The sequence below is a fragment of the Macrotis lagotis genome, chromosome 1 (genome assembly GCF_037893015.1).
Source record: "Macrotis lagotis isolate mMagLag1 chromosome 1, bilby.v1.9.chrom.fasta, whole genome shotgun sequence".
Lineage (NCBI taxonomy): Eukaryota > Metazoa > Chordata > Mammalia > Peramelemorphia > Peramelidae > Macrotis > Macrotis lagotis.
This window is the reverse complement of record NC_133658.1, coordinates 633,817,361-633,826,737: the sequence shown is the minus strand read 5'-3', so window position 1 is coordinate 633,826,737 and position 9,377 is coordinate 633,817,361. Positions and strand designations below refer to the sequence as shown.

Here is a 9,377-nt window from a genome sequence, read left to right as displayed (position 1 = left end):
TGGAAATAGGCCAAAGTTCACATATCTTATCCATGTTAGTCATGTTGTTTTAATGAAGTCCATAAATATGCAAATCAATTGGCTTTGAAACTTATCTAAAATGGGCTGAATAACAACAATAAGAAACATAATGGAAATTCTGTGGCATTCTTTAGAGCATTCTCTAAGCTTTCAAAGGGTTTATAAATGAGTAACTAAATATATTTCATGGATAAAGAGGTAGTTATATTTAGTGACTTCATGGGCAGGTGGGTGGGTGGACAGATGCAGTTGTAGAAGTGCTTAGTAATGTGTCAAAAAGATGGCACCAGGAGAAAGGAGTGAATAGAATTTGAAAAGGTAAAATTAGATAGGCAGAGACTGGAAGATAATGCATGGAATTTTTGTCTTCTTAGGAGCTCAAATAGCATTAAGTATATAATTGCTAATTTAAAAATATATATGCATATATAAATATACTCACATATACATACATATACATACAAGCATAAGTGTGTGTGTACACACACACACACACACACACACACACACATGTAATTTGTAAGGGAACCTGGTGAAGTGGAAGGAAGGTTGGATTTAGAAGTGCAAAAGTTAAGTCCTACTTCTTAGCCAGATATGAGACCAGAAACAAAACTTCTTAAGAAACTATATCTTCCTAATTAGTATTTTAGGAATTGTGGTGCAATGTATAGAATGCCAAATCTAGAGTCAGGAAGACTTCAGTTGGAATGTGACCTTGGATACTTACAAGCTGTGGGAAGTCTTGTAGCTAAGAAGTTATTTGCGTCAGTTCTTTATCTGCAAAATGGTGATAATAATAGCTTCTATCTCTCAGGATTTTTGTGGGGATCGAATAAGTTAATAATTGGAGCACAGTAAATAGAAAGGGCTTTATAAATGTTATAAGATATGTGTGGTGGATTGAGCATTTAAAGTTATCATTTCCTAAGCCAATGATAGCATTGGTGTGTTCTCCACTCCACCCTAGCTGCCAATTTAAGTGAGTTGATGCCTGGGATATGTGGAGTTGGGTTTGTTCACCCTTACCCATAAGTTTTGCCAAGAAGATGCTGATAGTTCTTGCAGCCTGTACATAAAAACAAAAAACAAACTAGGAGTTATAAACTGTCAAGTCATGTGGTCCTGTGGGAGTGCTCATCAACCTCCAGGTTGGTACTTTATGTCACCTCCTCCTATTCTAGCCCTCCATCCTAGTCTCTCTATTGGTTGGTCCCATTTGCTTCTGCAACCTTAGATCTCCGACCAGCTTAGCTTAGGGGAAAAAGGTGTGTTAGACTGTTCTTTGTTCCCTGAAGATATCTTTTTTGGGGCTGTTGGAGAAGAAATGATACAAAATTATTGACATCATACTTAGAGACGTTAAATCAACCTAAATGAACATGAGGAGATTTACCCTAAAGCAGGTGCAAAGAGAGATGAGTTTGCCCCCTCCACTACTTATCTTCCTTTGAAGTCTTCATTTTCCAACTCTTCCAGCCCCGTTAGCTATTGTTCTCCCTTTCCCAGTGAGCTCCTTTAGCTCTTATGATTTTTGACACTCATTTGGCATTAGAGTGTGATGTTTATCTGACTGCTATCTACTTCTGTCCCCAGATGGCCTATACGCAGTGGGTGCTTAGTAAATGTTTTTGTCACTGAGCATAATGGCAGGTGCTACATTTACTGAGCGCCAACTGTGTGCAGAGCTCTGTTTGGAGAACTCTCAAATCTAATCTTGGCCAAATGCCCATCTCTTTAGGGTCTCATAAGATGATTCTTCTGCCAAATTAACAGGTTGCTCACACATCTTACAGTTCTTGATCTTGCCTAGCCCGTCACTTCCAACCTTGCCTTTCTGAGGATCTAGCTCTTTCCTGAACCTCCAACAACCTTTCCATTTTCGGGTCATTCTACTATACAGTATAAGATAGTTTATTTTAATATATAGTGAACTTTTATAGGACTTTAAAAATTTTCAAATACATATATGCCTTGAAACAACCTTGTAGCCTTGTAGACTCAGAGATTAAGTGATTTACCCTAAGTCACAGGGTGGTTGTTAGAGTTTTAAATTCCACTCTCACCTGGCTGTCAGTAGTCATCCTTTCCCCACTTCCACTTTCCCCATAATAGTTTCCAATATATTGAGGGTTGACAGGAAAAATGATATGGGAAATTTGGGGGAGTTTTGAGGAAGTCACAAACAATCCTCAAAGACTAGCAGACATCACTAGAGTTTATGACCAAATACTTAACTGAAATTTTACAATACTCATTAAAGAAAAAGATAAAAATTTAGAGTTCTCCTCTGATATGAAGGACAAGCCAAAAATTTTTCTGTGGATTTTCCAGATTACAGGACTCCTTAATCCTAAACCCAGCAGTGATGCTACTCTTCAATTATATGCTTATATACAAGCCCAGGCTTATTATATCTTAATCTCCTTTCTCCAAACTAGGGTTCAACCACTCTTGCTGTTCCTCACACAAGACAGCCTTTCTACAGACAATATCCTATGCCAAAAATGCACACCCTACACACCTAAACCTCTTAATTTGCTTCAAAGACTAGATCATATAACCCTTTCTACATTTAAACCTCTCCTGTTGCCCTTCCCTAGCTTCTAATGTGTCAATAATAAATCTGCTTTATATATTTTGCATTTGCTTATGTAATTATTTAAACAGGTTGTTTCTCTTATAGAATTTAAACTCCTTGAGGGCAAGAACTGTTTCATTTTTTGTCTTTGTCTTCCCAGCACCCACCACAGTGACTGTAATCTAGTGGACAGGATAAATTCTTACTTATTGATTTGTATATGCTTCCCTGAACCTCCCAGCTAAAACTGATCTTTCTTTTCCCTCTTCCTCAGGGAATTTTGGATCTCTCTTTTATCCTTATTACATTCTATTTTATTCATATGCCTATTTTATCTCTTTGTTACAGCCCCTTTAGACTGAAAGCTCCTTGAGGACTGTGTTATTTTTTCTATCCTTTTATCCTTATGCCTCATATAATGCTGTGTGTGTGTGTGTGTGTGTGTGTGTGTGTGTATAAGTAGGTATTTCAAAAGTACTTGTTGAATTTGGGTTTCGATTTCCCTAATGTGATGGCATTTCTAATGCTCACTACACAACTTGTGCTTTGGCTCAACTAGCCAGTTCAAAAGCCAGCTTCCCAGCGGAATTTCACACATGCAAATGAGCCATTGTGAAGCTAGTCATGAAAATTCATGGAACTATGGCCAGTTCAGTGTGTATGACCTGTTAATTTGGCAGCAAATCTTTTGGTTAAATATCCAAATTACTGGCCAATTGCTCAACTTGAATAGTAACATTCCTATTTGTAACTGAATCCTCTTCTGTTAGGAGATTGGCTATATAATATCATTCAAAGAAATTATATTTTATATATAATATATATATACACATAACATTTAGATGGCAGTTAGTAGTAAATATAAGCCATGAATACAAAATGATTTAACTAAGCACATTCATAGAATGTGTCTTGAGCCAATGCTCTTCATTTCTTACCTGGTTCTTCTACATCTCTAACTGTATCATGTTCCAGAAAATTATTGAGCAAACTTCATCATCTTGCAGGACCCTATCAGATTTGGCACTCCATCTTGTATTGTAACCCTCTGCTCCTCTGATTGGAAGATGGAGCCATGAAGTCCCAGGGAACTCAGCTCAGCTCATTTAATTTCTCACCTGGTTTCACTACCTTGGGACTTCATTGATTTACCTGCCTTGTCCCTGCATTGAATATCTTGCCTGGACATTTTTCCTCCTTCCCCCCCCCCCATTTCTTTTTGTGTGTTTTTCCCCCATTATATTGTAATCAAGCAATCAACAAACAATTTATTAAGCACCTAGTATGACCTAAACCATAGATTAAAAAAAAAATACAGTCCTTGCTCTCAATGTGCTTATAGAGGAGAAACCTACAATCAAATATATAAAAAGCAAGCTATGTATAGGATAAATAGGAAATAATTAACAGAGAAATACCACTAGAATTCAGAAGAACTGGGAAAGGCTTCTTGTAGAAAGTGGGATTTTAGAAGACTTAAATCAAGCCGGGAAGATCAGAGTGTAATCTCCTTGAGGACAGGGATTGTCTTTTTAAAAAAATTGATCCATAGCACTTAACTCTGTGTCTAGCACATAATAAGCCTTAATAAATATGTATTGATTGACAGTATAGAGTACTAAAAATAATTTTGAATTAGGAGATCTGGGTTCAAAACCCTACTAATACTATTTGAAGTGATCTTGGGCAAGTCATTTTGTACCCATAGAAGACAAAATTTCTTATTTGTAAAATGAGGGGAATAGCCTAGATAATCTCCATGTTCCATTTCATCTCTAACTTTGATATATTTTGCATGATTGCTATCTAATTTGTATATTAAGCATTAAACATCCTTTTCCTATAAATAGGCAAAATGTGATTTTATTTTAACCCCTAGATATCTATTTGCATTAAGCTGAAAAAAAATGCAATCCCCATCCCCCCAGTCCCCTGCAAAAAAAAAAATCAAGTTATATCAACCTATTGAAAAACTTTTTTCCTGGAATTTAACTGTACCTTCCCAGGATCATAGAATTTACAGCTAGAGAACATCTATTTCATTGCTATTTTCATTGCCAGGCAATACTGTAGAATGAGTGCAAAAGAGGAAGATATGAGTCACATCTTGCCTCAGACACATTTTAGCTAAAATTGTGGCCATCAAATAAGTTAAACTATAAAGTCCTTTGTAAACCTTATACTGGCTATTGTTAGTATTATTATAGCTTATAGATGAGTAAATTGAGGCCCAGAGAAGTGAAAAATCTTGCCCACATAGTAGCTTAGACATGTAATAAGTAGAAGAGCTTGGACAGTAAATCAGGTCCTTTAATACCAAATCCCTTGCTCATTTCAGTGCATCTACTCCTAGAGGGAAATAAACCAAATGAATTTCACTTCCTGCTCCCACCACCTCATACATCTCTCATCATTCCCTAAATTGAGCCTGAAGTAGGGATTATGAGAAAGAACATGCCCTAAGAGATCCAGATCATCTCAAGAAAGTGAATTATCGTCATGGCTCCATGGTTTCTGACCGGCATTCTGGCTAAAAGTCTTGCATAAATGTCAGATTGATCAAATGGAACTCCTTAGTTTTCATTAGAAAATGATAGTTTAATATATGAAGGAATTTGCATTTAATAATATATGAAGGAATCTATATTGTCATCTAGAGATTTAGATTCAATAAAGACATTTTGCCTTAATTACAGAACAAAAAAAAGGAAGGAAGGGAGACATTTAGCAATACCTGATAGACTTATTCTGTGACTGCTCTTGTTCAATCAGGTCCTACTCTTCTTGGCCCCTTTTGGGATTTTCTTGGCAAAGATTCAGGAATGGTTTGCCATTTCCTCCTCTAGTTCATTTTACAGATGGGGAAACTGAGGAATTCAGGAGTAAGTGAATTACCTAGGTTCATGGAGCTGAGAGTCTGAGGTCAATTTGAACTCAGAAAGAGATGAGTCTTCATGACTCCAGGACTGATGATCTCTCTACTGTTCCTCCAATCGACTAACTCAAATTCCAGGTATTGTTAATTTGCTAAAAAAAAAGTAAAGAAAAAATAAAAGCACAGGACTTTAGATGTAGATGGAATTTATGAACCTTGTACTTTTTTTTTAAAAAAGCAAACTTGTGATTCATTGGACCAAGGAGCTCCAAGTTAGAAAACTCCCTCTAGCAACTGAGATTTGGAACTAAATTGTAATTGCCTGCTCTGAAGGTTTGTGGTCCAAGAAAACTATCTAGGGGACTGAGAGTTAAAGTCTGTCAGCCAGAGAGAGGTAAGATTTGAAAAAAGATGTTCTGCCACTGAGATGAACTCTATTCACTGAGTAAAACTTCCTCTTAACTAATAAATGTTAGTTGAATTCTATTGTTGGAATAATGCAATATAATGCTCTTATTCTATAAATGAGAAAATTAAGAAAATTGAACTGATTGCCTGAGATTATACTAATAATTAATGAAAGAGCTGGGTCTAGAAGTCAGGTGACTCACCTATCAGGTTTTTTATTATTTGTTTTTAACTACTTCAACACACTTAGTGATATTTGATTTTTTTATTTTTAAAATTTATTTATTTTCACCCATAGGCACATGTATATTTTTAAGTTACAAAATTTCCTTCCTGCCACCTCCCCTCAGCAGCAAAGTCAGGTTAGCCTTGTGTATGTGTGTGTGTGTGTGTGTGTGTGTGTGTGTGTGTTTTAATAAACGTATTTACAAATTAGAAATTTTTGGTATGAGGTATTAGGATTAAGGGAAAGAGATACATAAGAGATAATTTTGAAAAATTGTTCATCATATTCAGAAGGGTTGTTTGTGTCTATGTGTGTGTTTTGCTTTGTTTTGTTTTTCTTCCTCTGAATGGGGATAATATAGTCCAGAACCAGTGAAATACAGTTGTCCTAGCTTTCTTGTTTGCTGAGAGGAGCTGCTCCCATCAAGGTTGTTCGTCTCACAATGTTGTTGTTTGTTGTTACTGTGTACATTGTTCTCTTGGTTTTACTTCCTTTACTCAGCATCAGATTCCCATAAGCATTCCATGCTTCCAAGGTATTCATGTACCATAACTTGTTTAGCAATTCCCCAACTGTTAGACATCCCCTCTATTTCCAGTTCTTTGCCACTGCAAAAAGAGCTGCTATGAATGTTTTGGAACATGTAGGACTTTTCCCTTTTTACACAATTTCTTCTGGATATGGACTTGGAATTGGAATTGCGGGGTTAAAGGGTATGCACAATTTTATTGCTCTTTGGGCATAGTTCCATATTGCTCTCCAGAATGGTTGGATCCATTCACAACTCTACCAGCAATGCATCAATGTCCCACTTCCCCACAATCTCTCCAACATTTATCATTTCCCCTTTTTCTCCTCTTGGTAAATCTAATAGGTGTGAGATGATACCTCATTGTTGTTTTAATTTGCATTTCTCTAATCAATAATGGTTTAGAGCATTTTTTCATATGATTATATATAGCTTTAATTTCTTCTTTTGAAAACTGTCTGTTCATATCCTTTGACCATTTATCAATTGGGGAATGACTTATGACCTTATAAATTTGATGCAATTCTCTCTATTTTAGAAATGAGACCTTTATCAGAACTCCTAGTTGTGAAGATTGTTTCCCAGATTTCTGCTTTCCTTCTAATTTTAGCAGCAATGATTTTATTAGTGTAAAACCTTTTTTAATATAGTCAGAATCAGTTTGTAATGTGTTCTAATTCTGCTTGGTCATAAATTTATCCCCTTTCCATAGCTCTGATAGAGTATTTCATGGTCAATATTTGATTTTTTAAAGATTATTTTGCATATGAACTTAGTCAATAAACATACATTGGAATCAGGGTATGATGGAGTTAAGTCCAAAAAATTACGAACTGTGGGCCAAGAGGAGATATCTAACTTGGCAGCCCAATGGAGGTTTTTGGAGTTCTTTGCTCTGTCCATAGTCCTATTTCACATTCTAAAAAAGAAAAAAAAAATGAGCTTCTATAAGAAATAGTGAACTTCTGTTATTGATAGTTTGTATTTTAGGAAGTATATTTATGCAAGAATAAATATGTACATACACACATATATACACATATATGATTTGAAATTTAACAGGACAGGGATAAAACTGATTTATATATTTGTATAATCATTTTTATTTCTTCTATGAATTAAAAACTGTTTAATCTTAGCTTTTTTTCCTTTCTTATAGATTTGTATCTGCTAATCTACTACCACCATCTGAAAATGTAGCTCTGACCATGTGGCTTTCTCTGTCCCCTACCCTGAATCCCAGGAACAGGCTCTGTTTAGCATTGAGATTTCTTTATAACTCAACCTCCTTCTACCTTTCCAGTCTTATTATACCTTACTCACTAACAAATATTCTTTAATCCAGTGACAGTGGCCTCTTGTACAAGACACTCTATTTCTCTTGACTTCCATTATTTTCTATGTCTGTCCCCCCCATTCTTAGAATGCTTTTTCTCCTCTATTCCTGACTATTGACCTCCCTGGATTTCTTTTAGTTCCAAGTAAAATGCTACCTTCCAACCCTTCTTATTTTCAGTGATTATGCTCTTTTAATTATTTCCTATTTATCATATATATATATATATAATATATGGCTTACTTTGTTTATATTTATTTTCATAGTGTCTCCTAAGCTTCTTGAAGATAAAGACTGACTTTTACCTCTTTTTGTATCCCTAGCACTTAGTCTGGAACATAGTAGATGCTTCAAAAATGTTTCCTGAATGAATGAACCATCATTTTTTCCTCTTCCCCAAATAGAAGACCTCCTGTGTAACTAATCAGCAATACAAATAACACACCAGCCCATAAACTGTGTCAGGAAATGCATAACTCATTCTATAGCTCAAGTTCATTATCTTTTTATAGATATTGGGTTTCATTGTTATCCTATTGAAGTCTAAAGCTCTAAGGTTTTTCAGTTTTTTCTCTTTCTTTTAATTTTTGGGGCATTGGGGTAAATTGTTCTCTAAGTCTTGCTCATTTCACTATACACCAGTTACAGGTTGTTCCATGTTTTTCTGACTCTGCCATCTATCATTTGTTGTTGTGCCACGATGTCCTATTACATTAATACACCACAATTTGTTTAGCCATTCCGTTTTATTAGCCATAACAGTTGTTTTGTTTCAAATTTTTTGCTACTACAAAATGTATTGCTATAAATATTATTGTCAATATGGGTCCCTTCTGTCCATCCTATATCTCCTTTTAGCATAGACTTGGTAGCATCTCTGAATACAAGGGCATGCATAGTTTAGTGACTTTTGGTTGAGGTTCTGACCATTGTTCAGGATTCTTGAAAGGGGAATTGTGGTGAAGTCAGTGAAAAAAAATGTTTATTTCTTTTATTAATAACAAATTATTGAATTAGGACTATTTCTCTCTTTTCTACTTCATTCAGAAATCAACCTCTGTAGGCTATTCAGTGAGCCTTTGAAATACAGGACTGATGAAGACTTGAAACCTTGTCAGATATCCCCTAACTGGGAAAACTAGTTTGGGTGAATTAGTGGATTCCAGTCTTCTTATTAGCCAATCAGAGTTGATAACCTCCCTCAGGAACTCTCACTCTAACAAGGGCATAAACATTGAGTGGGTTCCATGAGAGGTCTTTGGCATTCATTGATAACTTTTATTAATTGCTACTGGCTTGATAGGTTAAATAATTACCTAGATACTATGTCTCTCAAACTTTTTTTTAACATCACGTAAGGTTTGCACTGGATAGTCATTGAAGCCTCTTCTGACTCTTAGATTC

The 9,377-nt window shown here is 35.5% G+C and overlaps 1 protein-coding gene across 1 annotated transcript in view; it reads left to right on the top strand.

The window, feature by feature from the left end:
- GTDC1 (glycosyltransferase like domain containing 1) overlaps positions 1–9,377 on the top strand; it is a 671,515-nt gene that overhangs the window by 647,349 nt on the left and 14,789 nt on the right. The gene's annotated exons all lie outside the window — the stretch shown is intronic.